The sequence below is a fragment of the Ursus americanus genome, chromosome 16 (assembly GCF_024610735.1).
Source record: "Ursus americanus isolate L20-20 chromosome 16, mUrsAme1.1.p, whole genome shotgun sequence".
NCBI lineage: Eukaryota > Metazoa > Chordata > Mammalia > Carnivora > Ursidae > Ursus > Ursus americanus.
Window position 1 is genome coordinate 38,516,376 of NC_142142.1, and position 23,441 is coordinate 38,539,816.

Below are 23,441 nucleotides of genomic sequence, written 5' to 3' on the forward strand. Positions count from 1 at the left end.
TACTGGGAAGGGGAGCAGAAAAATATGGCTGAAGCTGTGGGAGACTATGAAGCCAAGAGAAGTTGTTGATGCTATAGTTGTTTTAAAGATGGGAGATACTAGAGCAGGTGTGTGCCAATGGCAATAATCCAGTGGAGTGGAAAAAAGTCATGATGTAAAAGAAAGAGAAAGAGAATTAGAGGGTTGAAATCCTTGAGGGAGGAGGGAAGCCACCCAGAGCATACATGGAGAAGCTGAACTCTGAAATGGAATGGGATATATTTCTTTTCTATTATAACGGGACTGAAGTATGGGTTTAGAAATAAGAGGCAGGTATATTGGAAGATTTGGTATCTCAAAGATGAGTTAGTTCCTGATTGCTTCTATGTTCTCAATGAAATATGAGTCATCCACTCCAAATGGGAGCAAGAAGATTTTGGGAAGACTAAACATGTTGAGGAGAGGCATGGAAGTACCAATCAGATGTCTGAAGAAAGAAAAGCAAACCTCCCAGAAAAGCATAATAGGATTCATGGGCATTAGTAAGTAATTTAAATTTAAAATGGCATCAGATCACATTGTTCTTTCCCAGCAAGGTCCAGCTTCACAAGTCCAGGATCAGAAAAAGTAGATAAGTGGTTTCAGCTCCGCTCAAGGATTTGCCAGGGAAATAGAACAGAAAGAAAAAGAACCAGAGAGTTGAGGGTGTTTGCAAAGGAGTGCTTATGGGGACAAAGCATCTATAGTAAGAAAGGAGTGACGTGAACACAGGAGAGGGGAGAAAACTTGTGTGGCGCATGATTTAGGGAATGTGCTGTAACCTTTGGGACAAGGGTTGGGGGGAAGACTGTCCTTGGTGAGCAATGGACATGGAAGAGATGAAGACAACCTCCAGAAAGAAGGAGGTGAGTCCATTTGAGATCAGAATATAAGCAGGGTCTCTTCAGTGACAACAGTCCAGGAGGCCTAAAGATCTCAGCATCTGAAAGAAGTGTGAATGGGTTGGTTGGCTTTTCCTTTTATGCCATCTAAGCTTTTCTTAGTGCAATTAAATTAGGTTTCACCTTCTCTAGTCCCCAAAGCCTAATGAAGAGCAGCTGCTTATCTTCCATAGGGAGAATCCTTTATTTTAATTGTGAACTTGTATTAAGTCACCCTTTAAATTTCTTTCCTGCTGAACAACCCTATTTCCTTGTGACAGTCCTCATAGGCCCTATGATATGGCCCTTTGATCATTTCCATTAAGTTCCTCTGGAGTACTGTAGCAGATGCCATTAAAGTTTAATAAGGGTCCTAATAAAGGTTCAATAGTACCAGTATGACCACAGGATATCCCATTGTGTCTATACTTTTTTTTTTTTACCTTGGATAATATGCTTTTTTTTTTAATTTTTTTTATTATATTATGTTAGTCACCATACAGTACATCCCCGGTTTCTGATATAAAGTTCGATGATTCATTAGTTGCGTATAACACCCAGTGCACCATGCAATACGTGCCCTCCTTACTACCCATCACCAGTCTATCCCATTCCCCCACCCCCCTATATGCTTTGTTTTAATGATTACTTTCAGATAATTAGCATTTTCTTATAGGTTAAAGTTCAATTCTTGTTTGTTTCAGAAAATCCTTCGATCCTGTATAGGTAGACGCTTATATCTAGATTGACTCTACCACTTATTGGCTTGTGCTTCCTTTCTACAACTCCCTTGAATGGGACCCATCTTTTATGGGTATTCATGTAACTCCTTATTTTTTCTCTTAGTTTCTCATCTCTTGACCTTTCTCAGGAGATCTCCTCTACCAAACTCCTTTTGGCCAATGGGCAAGCAGGATCCTCCAAAATTTAGTTCTGTTTTCTCTACAAACTAGGAGTCTTTCTTTGGGGAGAGAATTAATTACCTCCATCGAGCATTCTCTTCCAAATACCTCAGTACAAGGTACTGAATCCTGGAGATGCGCTCTATATGGAACTGAGAAATGTACCAGAGATCGCAGTAATTGCTAAAAGTGGGTCCAATATCTGATCATTGGAGTTATGATATGGCATGCAATTTTCATGATGTTGCATCCATAACATTATTTATGGAATATAATCTATTCTTAGGACCCTGTGAAGCCAAATTCTCCCATCCATATAAATCAATGAAGATCCTTTACCCAGTTCCTGCCAGCTGCCTTTCCAAAGTTGGCACTGAATCCAGAAACCATCTGAGAAGGACTCTCAGCTCACAGGGTCACTATCCCACAGTAGAAAGGTGACTTCTGCCAAGACTCTGATGACTGAGAAAGGCACAGCTATCATCTCTCTCCTCCATCTGCAACTAAGACATCAGGCAGTGGCCACCAGTCACAGTTTAGTTCCTCTTTTGGTGAAAGTCTTAGTTTAAATTAATATATATAGGGGTGCCTGGGTGGCCCAATTGGTTAAGGGTCTGCCTTTGGCTCAGGTCATTGATCCCAGGGTCCTGGGATCGAGCCCCGAATAGGGCTCCCTGCTCATGGGGAGACTGCTTCTCCCTCTCCTCCCCACTCATGCTGTCTCTCACTCTCTCAAATAAATAAATAAATAAATAAATAAATAAATAAATAAATAAAATCTTTAAAAAATAAATATATATACATACACACATATATAAATATGGCCAGACTCAAGTGATGATGAAGATAATTATGGGGTGATGAAGAGGATGATGATGAAATATATATGAAGGAAATTCTTTCAGTTTACCATTTCTACTAATTGCCCCATTTAAAGCATTTTGTCTGATTGTGCGATATCCTCAGGGAGGAGAGACATTGGTGAGCACTAAGGACATCCAGTGGAACGTGGAGAAGGAAGTAGCTGTGACTGAGACATCTAAACATCCGATATTAAAATGTAGTATCTCTCTATACTGAATACCTAATATTAAGCACCGCCATATTCATTTATCTTTGTAGCACCACAAAGACTTAAGTTTTATAGCTGATTAAATAAGGGTAAAGAGCTTATAGCCTGCAGAGGGCACATCAGGTATCTGAACCCTTGTCTACTTGTGATCAACACCCATGTTTTAACCAAAGGAAACAATCGAAAGAGACTCCCAATAGTCTTCCCTGAACGAAAGAGTGTAATGAACACACTGTCTCAAATACTACAGATACTTTGATGGGATTTGGGCCTTTGGGGGAGTAGGTAAAGCTACGTGACCCGGGAGTTTATTCTGTGTGGCCTGGGGATGCTTTATAAGGCCTTTAGGATTTTGTTTGTTAATTAAAGACCTTTCTGATCACTAAATATTTTTGGCTTTAGGGATTTTAAGGGTTTTAACATCTATCTATCTATCTATCTATCTATCTATCTATCTATCTATCTATCATCTGTCATCTCTCTTTCTCTCTCCCTACCACTTCCCCTGTCTTTTCTTTCTCTGTCTCTAAGCTCCTGTCTATTTCTACGTGTACCTCACTTTTTATTTTTCTTCTATCTCAATATGGGAGAGGCGACTATGGTTGAGGAGGGTTAGTAACAAACTTCAGAAACTTAAAAGGCCCATTGCTGGGCCCAGAGAGAGGAAGAAGAAAACTAGTTTTACTCCAAGCTCAAGGGAGAGAAATTAAATAATAAGCAACACATGTCCTAGATTTTCTAAAATATGCCTCACTTTAAATCCTGTGGTCCGTCATCCCCATAAACATATCTGCACTTGTTGAAACTTCGGGGCCAACTAATAGTTCAGTACATGGGGTTTTTCCGGGAACAGATAACCTCAGACTTCCTTCTCTGACATCCCTCCCAGGTCACCAGATTAAAAAAAAAAAAAAAAAAAAAAAAAAGAGGGAGCAAAAATGTGCTCTAAGTCCATAATGTATGGATACTTTTATGTATATTCTGGCATTCGATCATCAAAATCATTTCATAGTTGACAACACTAAAGCTGAGTGAGAATAAACAAATTATTCAAGGTCAGATAATAAGTGGTAGAATCAAGATTCAAACCAAGGCCTCCCAAGTTCTCTGCTTTTGATCGACACTGCAAGATTTTAAAACAGAGACACTAAGGATAAAGATGGTGCATCTGGAAGGAGCTCCTCTGGTGCTTTATACTTCAGAAAAGGCATATGGTCTTTAGCATAAAGAGATAAGTACCCTAACATGAATTCTCAGGAAAGCCAGCAGAAACAGAAACTGAGTAGCTATAGCTTCAGGATAGCTGGTAAACCTGAGGGAACCTGAAGAGAGATTGAAGAAAAGGGACAGATGATATCCTAATTATCTATTCATTACAGCTTTCTTATTCTACAATACTCTAAGTTTGTTGGGTCCCTTTGCAGCTTCCCTGTGTTAACTGGGGGGTGGGGGGGCATGATGGTTATATATCCACCTTTCTCCCTTTACTGCAATGTGCTACCAACTGGTGATGAGCTGTATTAAGACGATTCTGTCCCATACACGTACTAGGATAAGTCTTATGAAAATGATGTTATTGGACATCAAAATGGTTGAATATTGGCAAATTTGTATGGTCCAATTTAACACTGTAATCATGCATAGACTTTTTCCTAATCATGTTAGAGCACAGAGCCACCCACCCATTTCTGTGCAGCAGGAAGAGCCATCCCAGGGATTCTGGAGAGCCAGATAGATGGTAAAGAAGAGGGTCCCCAGAGTCTTACATTCTTCCTCACCCCATAACTGACTTGTGAATGGGCAGTTAGGGTAAGAACAAGAGCTGAACAAATAAGGAGCATGACCTGCCTCATCATACTTTTCAGATCTCAGGAGGACACTGGGTGAAGGAGGTGGTCTGTGTAAGAGGTGCATAGTGTAAGAGATAGGCTTGGTGGCCATGCTTCCAAGGCTTGAACCCCATCCTATCACTAGTTTCTGTGTGGGCTGAACCTCATTCTTCTCGTCTGTAAAATTATGATAAACGTAGCACCCACTTCATAGAACCGTTGTAAAAATTAACAGAAATAATACATGCATAGCAATTAGGATTATACCTAGTAACTAGGGGGCAGTCAGTAAATTTAAACTATTGTTATTATTGGAGACTATTCCTTTGGGTTGTAAAGCCTTCAAGTCTTTACATAACACTTACTACAGGCCTGTTCCAGCTCTCAATATTCAGAAGGGTCACCCCATCTCTCCTCTGTCACTTGCATATCCCTTTAAATTGAAGAGGGCAGGAAAGATCTAGAGGGAGATAACTGTGGGTTCCCAGGGGTTCTAGCTGAGAAAGAAAACTAAGGGTGCCTTCCTTTTAAAATACAATGGACCCTAGTTTGGGGTAGGGTGTGAAGAGGGAGGCAAGAGTTTTAATAGGAGTATGGGATCCTATGCATATCAAGCACTGTGGACAGATGGAATAGGCATTTCTCAACACACACCACTCACGTTATTTCTAAATACATATGGATGTTGCTGTATTTAATTGCATACACACTGTTTACAAATGCTACATAATTTGTGATGGCTTTTACTGTGTTTTTTTCCTCAATTATTGCACACTAAAAATCAAATTAATTCTATGTGGACACCTAACACATTTTTCAAGTCCTTTTACTTAGAAATATGGAAGACCATGGTATAATGGAAGAAATGGAAAACCAGGAGATAAGAGACCTGACTTCTGGTCAGAGAGCTGCTCTTCTAAACCTCCATGGGGTCTGGAGTCACTTTACTTCTCTATGCCTCAGTTTCCCCCGAATCAAGAAATTTTGTGGTAATAGTATTTCTAGTGACTTGGACTAAGGAAACAATCATAAAACTGGAATGAGGCTATATTCATGACAGTGTTCACTAAAACATTATTTATACCAGCCAGAAATTAGAACAACATAAATGTCCAAACATAGGGTAATGGTATTATACATCTATTTGATGTAATGTAATGAAACCAATTAAAATTATGTTCACTAATACTATGTAACGGCATGGAAAATTGCTTCTGATCCATTCTTAAAAGAAAAAATGAGATATAAATGATATGATTATAACTATATAATAAAAACCATGGCAGAGAAGAAGGAAAAAATTGGAAGAAATACATTAAACGAAATTGTGCATGAGTGACTTTAAATCTTTAAAAACTACTTTTGTATGGTGTCCAAATTATATTCAATAAGGATACATTACTTAAACTAAACAAAACACATCAATAAGAATCAGCTGAGAAAGTTGGGGTAAATGTTGCTAAGGCCCCTTCGTTTCTAAAATCCAGCTGCAGTCTTCAAGGTTTAAAGACATGATAGATTTGTAGAAGCCCTTTCAAAGGCATCCAGCACCACACAATTATACTGCCTTATTATTATTAACTTGCACCAAGCAAGAACTAACACAAATCCATTACAAAAGCAAAGTAGGGAAATGAGAAAGAGGCACATGACACAATATTCCACTTGCTGTGAAAGCTCTTTTCGGTTAGAATATTCTTGACGCAACCTTTGGAAGAATGAATTTTACACAGCTTTCTGCCATGCAGCCCTCTCTGCCCTTTGTGCTGACATAATTGTCAAGCAGGTTTTATTGCATTCTCAAGTGATGGGCAGAACAGATGGCCAAAGCCCAGCCTGGGGACTGGTGTCTGCTTAGAGTGTCAGTGATGCTTTGCAGGGAAGGGGGAAGAGAGGTATGGCTGGCCCTGTAAGGAATGGGGACTGGGACCACACAGGTAGGGAGACTCAAAATGAAACAGAGTGGCTGGCTGGCCTGTAGGAAACCCCATGGAAGCTCATTTATACTTTGCAATGCCAATGTGAATGTAAGCACAATGGGGAATCAACCCAGGAAAGCAGAAGTTTAGCCCAAATCATAGGTCACTAGTTATAATCCACACCAGAACAGGAGCAGCTGAAAAAGTAGGTCTTTATTTCATGCAAGACGGTGTGTCACCTCATCCTTACTTACAGGACCTGGGAGAGTGGGCGAAACAAGATGAATACTGAAAAAAACAAAAAAAAACAGCTGGACTTAAATTCAGGCGATCTGGGTTTGACCTGTGACTCTGCAATGCACATAAATCTCAGACTGGACACACTACCTCTTTAAGCCTCAGTTTACTTACCTATAAAATGAGGCTAACCCACTTTGGAAGAGTATTATAAAGGATGAAACGATATCATCTATGAGGTGCCTGGTTCCTGGTAGACCCTGAGGGGTCATCGCAGTTTAATGTGTAGATTTGAGACAACCTTGAACATAAGTTCAAGTCCATAATTCCGAATGCTTAGTACAAAAATGGGTGGTATCAAGAGAAATCAGGTGATTAGTCAAAAATGAATTAAATATACATTTTCTATTTTCCTCATCTATTTGCGTTTGATTTGTTAGAGTTCTAAGCTCTAGGGCATGGTGTTTGACAAGATAAGAATTTAAGAGCTCAGCTGCTCGAAGGGACCTGAGTCACTGGCGGGGCTCTTTGGGCACACTCATAGGTCAAACAATAAAATCACAATATTTACTAAAATCAAGGAGCCTTAAAAACACGAAATCCAAAAATAAAAGAAGTGAAGCTTAGAGATGTGAAGTGATTTGCTCAGAGTCATACAGCTAACAGGTGGATACCCACGTCTAGACGCCCCCATTCCCAGTTTAACATACTTTCTACGACATGTTTTGATGATTCAAAATACATTTTTCTGGCTTGAGAAATATGATATGAGTGCAACAGTATGGAGGTTGGAAAGGACTCATACTCGTGCGTATGAATGAAGACAGGGGACCTCTTCGGCAAGGGGTTGGGGTACACGTGCAGAGGGGCAGATAAAGGCAAGAAGTGATGTCGATCATGACCCCTTGCCTTGATGTTATCAGTTTTAAAAGTTTAATATAATTGCAACTCCGTTTAATCCTTACAGATTTCACCTTATTAGTTGGGTGGGACAGATGTTTTATAAATACGTTTATAAATAAATAAATTATTTATTTATTTATTTTTTGGAGTTGACACAATGTTACATTCGTTTCCGGTGTACAATACAGTGACCCCACAGCTCTATACGTTGTGCTGTGCCCCCCAAAAGCATAGCTACCACCTGTCACCCTACAATGCTATTACGATACCATCGACTCTACTCCCTAAGCTGTGCCCTTCATCCCCACGATGGATTCGGTCCACAACTTGAAGCCTGTGACTCCGTTTTGTAGATGAGGAGGGAAGTGAAATGTTCCGCCCAAAGTCTCGTAGCCTATTGTGGCAACAGTGGGGCAAGTGTGAGTTTCTTGACACGAAGAAAGAATTCCTTACGTGACCTCGTTCGGCGTGCTCATTTGGAACCTATTCTTGAGTGCTTGAAGAATCACATGGATAGTTTCCGACGTGACTTACCCCTGGAGCTCCCTACAGTCCGTCACTTCCAGGAGCTACAAAACCATGGCATGACACTGGGTCAGTAACTCCGCTCAGGATGTTGCCTTGGCCCTGGGAGCCCAAAGATATCCGAGTTTGTGTATCTGCCTGGAACTTTAAGCCACTAGGCATTTTTTAAAAGATAAATACAGGCAACCAAAGAACAAACTGGGTTGACATCTGGTGGTGGGGATAGGGGGTGGAGGACAAAAGAACAGAGGAAATCAGCCAGGCTTTATCAACTCTACCATGCCTTTCCCTTGGCGGGGAGCAACTAGGTAGCAGCCACTTGCCTCTTTACAGTTTTAACTAAAAGGAGCATTACAGAGGTGAATTAACATTTAAAAAGAATGTAAAAACTCAGAGCTGTTCTAATGATGATTAATGGAGAGCTATAAGGGGGCCATGACCTGCTAGTGTCATTAAATGGATTGGCAGGTTTCTGAGCATTAATTATAAATAGCCACAGGAGTTCTCCTGCTTCACAGAATGATGATAAATCCAAGTCTCAGAGAGAGAAGAAGAAAGGAAAAGCAAAGAGGGGGAAAAAGTTTGCCTCCGTCTGCCCGGGTGTTGTGGGGAGGAGGAGAGAGTGGAGGGAATGAGATAAATGATAAATTAGACCCTGCCAGTCAATCACATTTTCTAAATGTTTTATGTCCCAAAAGCTATAAAAGCAATATTCCTTTCTGCCCTTATTGGAGCCATTTTTGTAGAGCAATCACATCAGTTTCCTTGGGGATTTCCACTGAAATGTGCTTTGCCTTTTCTTTTTATATTTACTCTCCAGCCTGTGACCAAGGGAGGGTCAGAGTCCGCATACCAATGGGCAGGAGAGAGACCCAGTGACCAGGCAAGGCAGACGGGGAGTGAGAGGCACTGGCTGGCTGGGGGCCCTGGCTCCCTCCGATGCCCGTAGCAAAGTCACCGACGGCAGAGGCCCTTTCCCTTCATCCTGGGAGGGTCTCCGGGAACAGACCAAGGGCCTGTTAGGATAGACAGTGAGGGCTCAGCACAAATTTTGCTGACTCAGCAGACCGCAAGCAGCATGAGGGCAAGGACAGATTTGGGGTCTGCTTTATCCATGGCCAGAACCTAGAGTGGTGCTTGGCACATTAGAAGCATCCCGTGACTTCCAGACAGAGAAGCACAGCCATCTCAGCCTGGGTGCAAGGCCTGTGTCCGCTGAGAGCCGGAGCCGGGGCCGGGCCCTTCTCCCCTGGCGGCCCTCCTTTGCCATCTACCTACTGTAGCAAAGCCCCTCAGGATTTGCTTGTCATCCCTGGTGAAGAGATGAAGACGGAGATGGGGCAGGGTGGGAGACAGAGAATGAAAGAAAGAACCCCAAACTAGGATTTGAAATAATGGATACTCCTGGACGATGTTATATTTTTCTGTGTCGTTACTTTTCAAGGCTTTCGGCTGCAAGTCATTATTTCAGCTGATTGGAAAATGGTGTTGAAAGACCTGCTTCTCTGGTACAATTTTCTTCATATCCTATTAGTTGCAATACAATTACAGAGAATACATCAATTCCTGGCCTGCCCGCCGCTGCCGACGGAGCCGCCTATTAAAAAGCGGCCTTATTAATGGAATTGTACATCTAGGATTAATCGGCTTGCGTTGGCCATTTACATTTCTCATTCCACAAGCACTTTTGTTTGCTTAATAGGCTGAAGGAGGTAGGAAATGACACAACAAAAGCCTCTCCCAATTGCCACGCGTATCACTGGTGGATTTAATATCCCCTCCTTCTTTCATCCTGAAGTGCTGCATAGGGATAAGATCTGGCACATGCCACTAGGGAAAAGCGAGGCAGCAGCAAAACAGCCATTGGTGGGTGAGCAGGAAGGAAGGAGGGGCCGAGAGAGAGGCCTGGGCCAGAAGAAGATCTTTGCACTTCGGGGAAGGAGCACAGGCTCGTGTTTTCCACCTACCCTGAGAGGTTCGCCTGGGAGGAAGTAGCACCTTGGGGACAAAGCCCAGGAAAAGGGGATCCCAGTGGCAGGGCAGGGAGGGAGGAGCACAGGGAGGCAGTTGCCGTGCTTTCCTGGGATGGACGTACCCGCCCGCCCCCCTTTGCCATGAGTGACTTCAGCAAGTTGTCCTTTATCTGGGCTGCTACGTTTTTGTGAATCCTGGTCTGGCTCCCTGCCCATCTACACACTCCTCCATCATTTCCCTTTAGGGCTTAGGGAATAGACGTAAGGCTAGTGGATTCCAGGTCCCTCTACTACCAGGCCAAGCCAAGCACAGTGTAACATGGAGGGAAACGGGGTTTGCGGGAGAGATAGAGGAAATCACGTAGGCCCAGTTGGCCCCCTGTTTTCCTATTGGTATGGGTAACTTAGAACTGACAGCTTGGGATTTCTCTTTGGAACTTACGGAAGGAAAATGCAGAGCATCATGGCAGAATTCTTATGTTCACTGGATTCCAAGAGATGAGCGACCAGGCAGCTGTCCGCAGGAGTAGTCTGCCTAGGGAAGAGTGTGCCAGAGAGAGATGCCAGCCCATCTGAACGATTATCCCTGACTGCAGGGCAGTGGTGGTGAAAGCAAGGTAGGAGGGAGGTGAGGATGTTCCAGGCCCTTCCTTACCCACTATTTTCTTGGAGGGTGTCAACAGTAGACCCGTAACTGCTCCGCGACACACTGGCCTACAGGGAGTTCCCCGGAACACCAGAGAGGCTTGGACACCCCAGGGAAAAGTTGCTCAGAAATAATAGAACTTGGACCTTTTCATCAAACCTTATCTCCAGAGAGTTCAGCTTTTCCTTTCAGGAACAGGATGGGGATGGGGAGGAGGGACACGTAGGTTCTGCCACTGGGTGGGCTTCAGCATCAAGCCCCTGGGAGGGAGTCCAGGTTGTTGATGGACAGCGAGCAAATTTCCCCTCTCCAGGCAGGAGCCACCCCTCCCAGCCGGGGCCCGTGCCCACCAGACCATCGTCTTCTCCTTCCTCTCTTCAACCTGCTCCACTAGGTGATGCTTATGAAAGCTCATCCTTCCGACAGCGATGCTTTGTTGAATTTGCTCCTCCCTTGGTCTCTGGCAGGCTGGCTTCGCCCATGACCCAGGGAGGTCTGTGAGGTCTGAAATGGTGGACAGCTGAGACGCATGAAGCCAGACTCCCTTGCCAGCCGGGGGCTCTGTGGTGAAACAGGGGGCTCCCGTCTCAGGGAGGGCATTACCCCAGCAACGGAGTCCATGTGTGTTGGAGCGATGTAATATAGTACGACTTTTCGCTTTAATGGGATTTTTCTAGACCACTAGGAAAAAAAGACTCCATGAACCACACTACAAAGGCCTCTACTTATTAGTATTTTAGAACAGTGGCAAAACATTTCGTGAATCTAATTATTGCTGACAAATATGAAAATTGAAATCAAAGTTAAATTTTCAGCTAGTGCCTCATATGCCAGCCTTCTCGGACTTCAGCTACTGCACCACACATTTCTTCTCCCACTAGTTTCAGCAGAAGATTGGCTATTTTCCCTCTCCCCTAATACCGCTTGCTTGCTTCCCCCAGCCCCTCAGCCCTCCCTGGCTCGGACCCTATATATTTTGAAGCATTAAATCTGACATATTCATCTTGGTGGCTGGCACGAGCTAACTAACTCCATGTTTACTTGTCACAGATACGGAAATGGGCTGAGCAGGGTGCTGGGAAAGCTGCCTCCCTCTCCCCACCCTCCCTCCCTCCACCCCCAATCCTAGCCTTCTTTTTTATTTTTTTTCGGATAAAAGTCATTTGACTGATTTCAAATTCCTCGTGATATCAGGACATAAAAAAAAAGGACTTGTCAACACCTTTCTTTCTTTTTCCCTATTAAGCATACTGTAAAAATCAGTCCCTTTTGTCACTTCACTCTGCTTGCGAGAATGTTTAATGGATGTCAAGGGAGCTAATGATCGCTGGTAGAAAATTCATTTTAGATTTGCTATTTATAAAGTACTCAGTACTCAGGTGGGAAATTAACATGAGGCAAGGAGTCGGGTGGGGTGGGGGAGGGAGAGAAATATAGAACTGGGGCCCTGCCAGGCTGCCAGTTGCTTTGTGTGGGTGGTACCCAAGGCATTCTGGGGGCAGAGGCCGTGTGTGTCAGAGATGCTGGGTGGGACAGGGCAAAGAGTATGGGCTCAGGAAACATCCAGACCCGGGGTAAGTTGATCTTTCTGAGCCACAGTTTTCTCAGCAATAAAATCGTATCTACAACACCTAGCTCACAAGGTTGTAGAAAGGATTAAATAAAATATCACACATAAAACATTTACCAGTGCCTGGCACTGAGTACTGGGACATGTTTAATAAATGTTAAATTTCTTTCCCTGTAGCCCCGTAGCCCTGTGAGGGGATCAGGACAGGGTGGGTCAACACAGAATTGCTCCGGGATCTGGAACCAGCCATGGGTGCATTCACACATGAGCCCAGGTAAGGGGCTCCCCTGGTGTCTACAGCAACCCGGTGATTGGATTAGCCAGTGGTTGTAAAACATCAGTGAGCGTCAGAATCACCTGGAGGACTTCTCAACACGCAGACTGCTGGGCCTCATCTCAGAGGTTCTGAAGGTCTATAGGCCTGGGGTGGGGCCCGAGAATGTGCATTCCTGATTAAGTTCCCAGGCGATGCTGATGCTTCTGGTCTGGGACCACACTTGGGGAACACAGAGGTAGGCCTACAAACTCAACAGGTCTCCTGAAACAGTGTCACCAGCACCTCCCCGGTGGAGCAAGTCTTCCCCACCCCTGATTCATCCACACCCCCTCAAACCAGCTTAGGACTTGGAAGTTTGAGGCAAATCACTGAGCGCTAGTTAAGGCATCCCCCAATTTTACATCACTGGCCAAGCAGGAGAGGCAAGTGCTGAGGTTAATTTTCAGGCTTGCTGTGGTATGGAGCCAAGCCTCAGTTTCCCCTCTACATGGCTGGGGCCCCAAGTGCTCAGATGGACCCACTTTGTCGCCCCAGTGTTCCCTCAGTTGCACGTGGAACTCCAGGTCAGAAAGCCCCAGTCTACCCACACCCTTGTAATTTCTCCTTTTCCCGGCCCTTCTCTTGGATACTTCGCTGTTACATTTGGATTAACTGCAAATCTCCTTTGATTACTCACTCTCTGTTGAAACAGACAACCTGTTGCCACGTGTTTGATTACTGAATCCCAGGGGAGTTCCTATTTGTAATGCAGCCAGTTACAGTACACTTGGCATTACACACAGTCATTGAGCTGCTAATTCATTGTCTAAGAAGTTGCTTTTCAGTTTCTGATTTTTCAATAATAGGCTTCTCACGAAGCCCTTAAGCTTCGGAAATAGGCCAAAAACTGCTTTTCCAGTCATTTACATAAACACAAGCGGATCAGGAGGGGGAAAAAATGGAATAGTTTTATGTGTAATTCCTGGGGCTCTGGAGCCTCGGTAGAGAGCATGTCAAGGCTGCAGGTCTGCAACAGCTCCGTGGGAAGGATGCCGGCTCGCAGAAAACCTGACACCAAGGCGAATGATAAATCCCGAAATTTCTCCTGACGCCTAGGCTGCCGCTTTGCCGGGGCTGGGCGGATGTCCTGCGCACCAGCAAATTGTTCTGTCAGCAAGCCGCTCCCTCAGCTGCGTCTTGTTAGGGAGTCTGTCACTCATTCCCCAGTCACAGCGCCACCGTCCCACTTCTGAGGTGGTGTCCTGTCACCTGGGACAGGTAGGAGGTGGTGTGGAAAACCTGTCCAGGAGACAGAGCCTGGAGGGAGGGAGTCCCATCTCCCTGAAGCTGCCTCCACGCTTGGGCTGTGTGGCATGTGGAGTCAGGGTCTGGCCCGTCTATGGGTGCTCCCTTACTTCAAGAGGGAGGAACTTTCTGGCAGGCGGGCCCCTTCCAACCACCATCTTGTTTCTTTCTCTCTTCTCTCTCTCTCTCAATCCCCTCCCTGTTTTCAAATGTAGATTTTACAAATAACCCAATGAGCCAGAAAGAACAGCCATTCTTTTTCTTCCCAGACAAATCATTTTTCTCTGTATTAAAGAGGAGAGAAATAGACTACTAAAACTTCTACTTTTGAAACACCTAATTCTGACCAGGCTGTTTTCCTGGTACACCTAGCCCTCAAGGGACAAAAGGGAAGGTGCCAGATAAAAACAGAACAGAAACAAGATGCCCAGTTAAATTTGAAATTCAGATCAATAGCAAATATTTTTTTTTGTATAAGTATATGCTGTGCATAATAAAAAAAATACTTGTTGCTTATCTGGAATTCAAATTTATTAGGCGTCCTGGATTTTTATTTGCTAAATTTGGCAATCCTAGCAAAAGGGAATATTCAATTACTTAGTTTATATATTTTCATAGCTTACATACCACCAAGCTTGCTTTGTCCTGATATTTTGTTTTGTTTTGTTTTGTTTTCCTGAGGTGGGTGTATTCAAGAGAAACTGAGACCCCTCCCATGAGGGCAGAGAGGTGACTACACCCGCCTCAACACACACACACACCAGGAGCCTAGACTGGGAGCGGCCCTTCCAGGCAGATCTCCCTCCGTCTGTGTTCACCATTTCTCTAAGTCAGTGGTTCTCCAAATTTAGCATCAATCTCCTGAAGGGCTTATTAAAATGCACATAGCTGTGTTTCAGAAAGCCCCAGACTTTCTGATTCAAAGACCACACTTGGACAGCCACAACTCGAAGAGCATTGTGTAGAAACAAACCCCTTCCTCTTTCCCATGGGCAGAGGAGGAACAAGGAAACTGCTGTGAGGGGTCTGCTTGAAGGCTCAGTATAGAAATGAGGGAATCGAGTAGGTCTCAAAAATCTTTGCCCTCTTTTTTTCTGGCCTTATTTATCCCATCATTCCACCTTCAACATTAAAGCAAGTTAAGACAGTGTTGCACTGGGCTAGTCCTGCAGGAAGGACATCCCTGACAGAGAGCAGTGTGTGCAAAGGCACTGTGCTGTGGCAGGGCATTAGTGCCCAGGGTCAGTGCCTGGGGTCGGTGTCTGGGGTCAGTGGGGCAAAAGGGCAGAAGCAGAAGGATGCCGGGAGACAGAGCAAGAAAGAAGCTGGGGCAAGATAGGGAAGTGACTTCTATGCCAAGTTAGGGAATTTGGGCTTTTGTCTTGAAAGCCAGCCATGTGGAGCTAATGGATATTTTAAGAAAGGACTGAGGTGACAAAATTTGTTTGTTTTTTTTTTAGCAAGATCATTAATTATTAGCAAGAGAGAAGATGGACTCATCTGAGGAGAAAACTGGTAGCAGGGGACCTAGTTAGAGGCTGCATTATTTAGCAAGACATGGCCAGAGCTTGAACTGAGGTAGGGCCGCCAGGCAAGAGAGGAGAGACAGAGAGATATAGGAGGTCACTCAGAGGCAGACCTGAACTGAGCTGGTGAGTGATTATAGGAGCAAGAAAGGTGGAGAGGGGTCGGGGGAAAGTGCAGTCCCCAGGTTTCACAAGCATAATTCAGTGAAACATGGAAGCCTATTCTAAGGAAATTTAAATATCCTATTTTACAGATGAGGAAAACAAAGGCTCTGGGGGAAAACAACAACAACAACAACAGCAACAACAGCAACAACTCAATTCCAAAAGTCAGAGTTAATGACAGGGCTGGGATGAGAAAGAATATTCTAACTGATGTGAAGATCAAGAAATAGGGTCTATGGGGACATGCTCTGCAAACTGTAAATATAAGTCTCTCTGGTGTAATTCCTTCAAGAGCTAACTCAAGAAAGGAGTTGGAGGTGAGCCCCTGTTTGAAAGATAGTCTGCTACCATCTCCTAGATGGTAGGACCAGGACCATAAAAAGAGTTGGAAAAATCAGGTAGGAGTGGATCAGATTGTATCTTAACATCCAGAGAGAAGAGCATGTCATGAGGAAAGGAGGGAGATTCTGTGCAATCCCGAGTCAATAGTCAGCCCTTTTGCCCATTACACAAGTCACTGTTTCAGTCCTTTCTGCTTTCTGGAAAACACAGCCTACTGGTTTATGGATATAAACATACACACACGTGTGCAAACACACATCTTCCCCAAATTACACTCAGAGAAAATCAAAGCCATTGAATGCAGACTCCTTCAACTTCCCACAACCATGCCGAAAGGTTTACACGAATCCATACCACGCAAGGACAGCTGCTTCTCTCGTTTCATTTTTCTTTATCAGCGTAAGTTCTGTACAACATAAAATTTACCATTTTAACCATTTTAAATGTGAAATTCACTAGCATTAAGTACATCCACACTGTTGTGCAGCTCAACGTCACCATCCATCTCCAGAACTTTCTCGTTATCCCCCAAGAGAAACTTTCCCCATTAAATAATAACTCCCCATTTCTTCCTCCCCTCAGCGGCTGGAGACTTCCGTTTTCTGTCTCGATGAATTTGCCTATTTTGGTGCTTCATATAAGTGGAATCATACAATATTTGTCCTTTCGTGTCTGATTTCTCTCCCTCGGCATCATGTGTTCAAGGTTCATCCGTGTTGTAACACGTGTCAGAATTTCATTCATTAATTTCATTGAGGCTGGATAATACTTGGATAATACATATGCACCATATTTCGTTTATCCATTCGTCCACTGTTGGACACTTGGGTTGCTTTTTTGTCAATTGGGAATAATGCTACTGTGAACATGGCTGTACAAATACCTGAGTCTCTACTTTCAAATTTTGGGGTTTTTTGGTATATACGTAGAAATTCAATTACTGAGTCATATGATAATTCCATTTATAATTTTGGGGGGAACCACCAAACTGTTTCCCACAATGGTTGCTGCACTTTACTTGCCCACCAGTAATGCACAGGAGGGTTCCAATTCAACTTCTCCATATATTCGCCAACATTTTTTACTTTCCTTTTTTAAGTTTTTTAACAATAGCCATCCTAATGGGTATAAAGTCTTATCTCATTATGATTTTGATTTGCATTTCCCTAATGACTAGAAATGTTGAAAACCCATGGTTAGATGCCACAAAGTACATGGTGATATCTTAACCACACGTGTGCTGTATGGGCCCAAGGGCTTCTTCCATCCTTTTCAAGGCGAGATCTAACATTCCCTCCTGTCATACAACATGCTAATTGCCTCCTAACATCCATCCTCCTTTTCTTCTATAAGAAGAAAATATTACACCAGCCATGAACAAAGTGGAATGTTTTGTGGCCACATAGAAAAGCTTTTATTGTATCTAATCCACTTTTATTGTGTAGTTTCTGTCATTTGCAGTTGAATCCAATCCTAATAGGAATTCTGAATAAGTTTCTCCTTCCTTACTTTATATAGTAATGCAATTTGTCTTTCTCCCTGTCTCCAAGACTCATTCTTTTACCAGTGGTCAAGATCTGCTACCCCTTACACCCTCTCATATTCCCTAGGGGATCTCACTTCGTCAATATCTCCTGAGTCTTCCTTTCCTCCTTGCTGTTTAGGTACACCTGCCTTTCAGCATTCAAAGAGGTCTTTCCCATCTTATAAAAGCAACAACATCCTCTCCAACTGCAATTCCCCTTTGTTTCCCCATTCCCTCCTTCTTTATTTCTTAACAACGACAATAGCGACAACCAAAAAAATTTGAAACAATTGTCCACATTTTCTATATCCTTACCTTACTTTTGTTCCCCACGCTAGGGCTCCACCCCACAAAACTGTTCTCCCAAGGGGATAGAAGATATTTTCATCACTCAGTGTAATCTTACTTGATTCTTTAGTAGCCTTTGACACTGTTATTGTCCCTGCCTTCTTCCAAACATACGTCATTTGACCTTGAAGGCATCATGCTCTCCTGGTTTTTCTCCTATATTTTTGGCCACTTCCTGTCAATTATCTTCCCAAATCTCCTCTCTTCCCAACCTTTAAATACTAGTCATCTAGTAGGTACTCTCTACTCCCTTCTTGGGTAGTTAATTGTATCTGTGTCATAGACCATCTTTGTTGAAGCTCAGAGGTCTCTCCTGAATTCCAGATCAGTGTAGCTGACTTCATATTGGATAGCACCTCGAAAATGTCCATTAGGCATTCAAACCCTTCATGACCCAAACTGCATTCATCACCATCTCCCTAGAACACACCTGAGCAGCATTTACCCCAAAACAGAAAGTTTTCTTTCACTTCCCTTTATTACTTCTCATCCTCTTTCCTATCCACTTCCAAGTCATAACCCTTCTACCTCCGTAACACTTGAATACTCCCAAATCTCCCCATCTCTGCAGCACTCACTGTGGTTAACTTATGCCTGATTAGCCTCCACATCCTCTAGAAGGCTCCCTTGCCTCTAGTCTTGCCCCCATTTTAATTAATTTTCCACACTGTTGCTAGAACAATATTTTAACATTTTTAAGTAAACCAAATAATGTTATCCAACAAGTAAAACTGCAAATCTGATCATGTTACTATTGGACATGCAACCCTTCAACACACTTTCTTCTCTCAATATAAAATCTTTTATAGGAAACATAAGGCCATTCAAGTTCTGACCTCTGCCGACAGCTCTACCTACACATCTTGTCTTTCTACCTACTTCCCTTCTCCCCCATCTGTTTGAGCCCCAAAACCACACACACACACACACACACACACACACACACACACACATGCTCCATCTTGCCAGATTGGATACTGGATTCCTGAATTCCTACCATGTTCCCCTGACTCTAGGCCTTGGCATATGCAGTCTCTTATACTTGTAATATTTATCTCTCCTCTTACCTGGTTAAATCTAGTCACCTTCGTGTCTCAGCTTTCACATCTCTTCCTTCTAGAAGAATTTTCTGACCTGAAAAATCTCCTAGTTGCTGCCATTGCAATCAACACTTGCTTTTATCTCAGCACTTACCATGTTGAATTGAATTGTCTACTTCGTTGAGTATAAGAACTCTGTTTTGTTGTTGTTTATGGCTTGCATACAGTAAGGTATGAATAAATCATTCTGGAGTGGGTGAAATATAAATGTAAGTAAGAACTTGGCCATGCCCTTGGGTCTATTATGTTGCTTTTAAAAAAATCATTCACCTTGATGATGTGGAGATTACATGTCTATATCATTTGAGGATGACATAAAGCTGGTGGTGACAACTCGTCAGAATCCAAAAATAATCTCAGTGGATTTAAATAAAAGACCCAAGATGCAGTAAAATTTCAAACTTAGATGAAACATTTAAGGAAAATTAACTATAAGCAAGAATAGAAGAGGTCTGGGGCGCCTGGGTGGCACAGCGGTTAAGCGTCTGCCTTTGGCTCAGGGCGTGATCCCGGCGTTATGGGATCGAGCCCCACATCAGGCTCCTCCGCTATGAACCTGCTTCTTCCTCTCCCACTCCCCCTGCTTGTGTTCCCTCTCTCGCTGGCTGTCTCTATCTCTGTCGAATAAATAAATAAAATCTTTAAAAAAAAAAAAGAATAGAAGAGGTCTTACATAGTAACATTTTTGCCAGAGGAATGAGTACAACATCAATATGAACTAATAGTGTGGTAGCTCTGAAGAAAAAAAGAGAAGAAAAGAATACCGTAATAAAGTGAACCTATGTAACTAGAAAGTCCAAAATATGGTAGGTAATAGTCCATGCCCCACTTTACCAATCAAACTACATTGGGGAGAATTTGTCTGGTAATGTATTTTAGTGGATCATTATCAACCTGGAGCATGTTCAGAAGACAAGGATCAGGATGATTAATGGTTTAAAAGTTATGCCATATGATAATCATAAGAAGGAACTAAGAATGTCAAGATAAGTAGGGTTCTTTAGAAAGAGGATCACACAATATTCCTTATATTTTTGAGCAGCTCTAATTGGCAAAAGTTAGTAAGAGGAAAGTCTTTGCTCCACATAGATTCATTAGGATTATATTCATCTGTGAATAATAGAAACCTAATGAAATAAGGGTTTTATTTCCTCGTACGTGACAGTGAGTATGGGAACATGTATTCTAGTGCTGGTACAACTGCTATGTCATCTTGAACCCAAGGTCCTTTAATTAGATTGAGCCATATGAAATTGCCTATACTCAACTATTTTTGATTTACCAAAACAGCTGAGTCCATTCGGTTCAACCTAAAGGCTTCCTTCTTTGCCATTTTTTTAAAAAGTATCCTCCGTGCCCATTGTGGAGCCCAATGCAGGGCTTGAACTCACAGCCTTGAGATCAAGACCTGATCTGAGATCAAGAGTTGGATGCTTAACTGACTGAGCCACTCATGCGCCCCTTTGCCATTGGTATGTATTATTTGTCCTCCTGTTTCCAAGCTGTTTCCTGGATCTCCAGGTTATGCCATTCTCTTAGTCAAGAGGAAGCAGCAATGGTAAGGCTTAAAAAACACAGGCTTCCTGAGTATAATCCTCAAAACTCCAAGGAAACTTGTGCTTACATCTCATTAACCTGAACTGCGTGGCATGACCATACTCATCTGTAAGGGAATTTTGGTGATGACTATTTTGAATGGGCACACTGCTGTCCTGAACACATTCAGATCACTGTTTATACAGAGAAAGGATAATAATTGATTTTGAGGTGTCATCAAAAGTGCTTGCCAGAGTAGTGTTTTCTCACAGAGTTGATCAACTATGGAAAGGGGTGCTAATATCATTTATTCTCCATTGTATCTGCACAATAGAATCATCTGTAGTTATTTCGAAGTAGAAGGGACTTTGTCCTACACTGACCTATTCAATGAGAATTTTTGTGAGTCATCCCTGGGCATCTGCTTATAACAATCTCCACAGGTGATTTTGATAGGCAGCCAGAACCGGGGACAACGATGCAGGGGGTTGGTGTCTGCTCACTGGGAATCTCTGGAATTGTCGGGCAGAAATTAGTGAACATCATTCAGATGGGATTGTTGCCTTAGGGGTGGAGAGAGAAAATTCCATGATCTCTCACAACTCTAGGAGTCTGTGAAAAAGCTTTTGTATTTGATGATTAAATTATTTTGGCCTTGACAAGGCTTCAGCAGTGCAAGAAAGCAATGAAAAAAACGGTGACAAGCCATTTAGATCCTTCTATTAAGAAGTATTAGGGGGAAAGGAAGGAGAAATGTAAAACAATCAATTAATTCTTATTTGTTGTCAAAATTAGCAACATGGTTTATCCAACCACAGATGTCTATGCATCCCCAGTTGCATTGAGAAAAAAGCTGTCAATTAACGTTTTCCATGTCTGGGCCAAGTCTTCTTGAGCGTTGAGGAGGAGAGTCAATGCCTTAGTGGACAACTTTGTGAAAGAAAGAAAAAGTAGATCTGAAGATAAGAAACACCTGACCACTTCATCTTCTCCAACTAAATATAATCCATCCAGTAACTTCCTTCTTTTCTTAGATCCAAACTTCCCCTGTCTGTCTCACTCCTCCTGATGCCAATGTAGGTTCAGAGAGCCATGCCGTCCTCCACTCATCTGATCTATTGACCACTAGAATGACTATTTTCTGCTCTTGGGTAAGTTTAGTCATAAATGTTGAGCTCATCAGCCACGACCCAGGCACCTGCAACATAGGTTTTATGACTGATTATCACTAGGAGGGATTGTTAAAACATAGTATCACAGATTCAGAGTCCCAAAAAGATCTTGTCAGAAAGAAGGTATCAGTTCAATCTAATAAGATAACTTCAGAACGGGTAAGTTTTGAGACCGGGTTATTGTGTACCAAGTAAAACACCACAGGCATAGGATAAGGAAGGGTTGAATTGATAACAGCTCATCATAAGTTGACAGGTCATATGGCTCCTGAAAAACCTAAGGCGATCTCATGCCCTTTTCCCTCTGTCTCTCCCTCTCTCTGTCCTTTCTTTCCAGCCATAAATGCAGAAGATTGAATTTGTGCCAGGTGTTGTGCAAGGTGCCCTAGGAATGTAAAGATACGTAAGGCAGTCCCTGACCTCTAGGAGCTCAGAGTCTGGCAAGGGAAGATAGACGTGTGAGCACGTAACTACGCAGTGTGTGATGGATGTTAAGAGTAGAGGTAAGTACAAGAGAAATGGAGGCATGAAGGATGAAATGAGAGGCTTCAGAGGGATGCTGAGCCTGGAGTTTCTTCTTGAATTATAAGAAGTGTTTTCGAGGTAGACGAGGACAGCACTCAGCAGAGGGAGCAGTGTGCACACATGCTGTGAGGACGAGCCCTCAAGCAGTCTATGGAACAGGAGTGCAAAGGATTAGGAGAGGCTCACAAACCCAGGCCAGACCCGTAGTGTTTCCAATACCTTTCCAAAGAGCTGAGACTTCATCCCCTTTGGGTTTGGAACCAGGAGAGGTCATATTCTATAATATTTTGGGCTACTCAGAGTGCAATGGGAGAAGAAGACTTTAAGAATACGGAGTAACCAGAACAACCTTAGAGAAAAGCAATCAGCACCCTTTCTATGGATGATAATATAGAAAATAGGAAAAACGCTGGGGATATTTAACCTCGTGGAGAGAAAATTTGAAGGAAGGGGGAGGAAATCATTTTTTTCAAATATTTAAAGAAAAGTCATGTTGAAGAAGGACAGACTTGTCCTGTGGATGGTAGTATTCATATCAATCATAATACTATTAGGTCATATTTATTGAGAACATACTATGTGCTAGGCAGTGTTCCAAGCACTTTATCTGCAGCAACTTATTTAATCCTCAAAACAGCCTTAAAGCTAAGTCTCATAATTACCTCCATTTTATAGAAGAGGAAAGGGAATCACAGAGGTTGACTGAATTGCCTAAGGTTTCAAAGTAGGAAGTGGCAGAGCCAGGGTTTGGACCCAGGCAATCCAACCACTATGTTATAATGTCTCTCTGGACCTAGAGTAAATGGCCAGAATCTATAAGAAGACAGATTCTCCTTCTTTGTCTCCTTCTTTGTCTTCCTTCTCTTCCTGTCTTCCTGAAATCCAATGGTCAGTTATAATAGACTATCTGGAGAGATGCATGTTCCCCCTTATTGGAGATAGAAGCTAGGGGACCACTGCAGCAGCACTGTTGAGGTATCAGAGCTCAAGGAGAGGGACTGAAATAAGTCATCTTGAAAGTTCTTCTGGGCTTGAGCTGGTTGTGACTGTAGGGCTGGCTGACACAGCAGCGTGAGCACTCTGGGGAACCCTCAATGTGAGTACTTCCTGAGTTAACCAGAGACTGCCCTGGGCACAAATTTGCATGGTAACTCTGTTCCCCAGGT

General features: G+C 43.0%; 1 protein-coding gene and 1 non-coding gene across 6 annotated transcripts in view; both read right to left on the reverse strand.

The window, feature by feature from the left end:
- The window catches only part of NTM (neurotrimin), a 929,604-nt gene that overhangs the window by 897,709 nt on the left and 8,454 nt on the right, over positions 1-23,441 (reverse strand). The window lies entirely within an intron of this gene.
- Positions 17,254-17,380, reverse strand: LOC123787921 (U6atac minor spliceosomal RNA). Its single transcript, XR_006778375.2, has one exon. It is a non-coding gene; the product is annotated as a U6atac minor spliceosomal RNA (small nuclear RNA).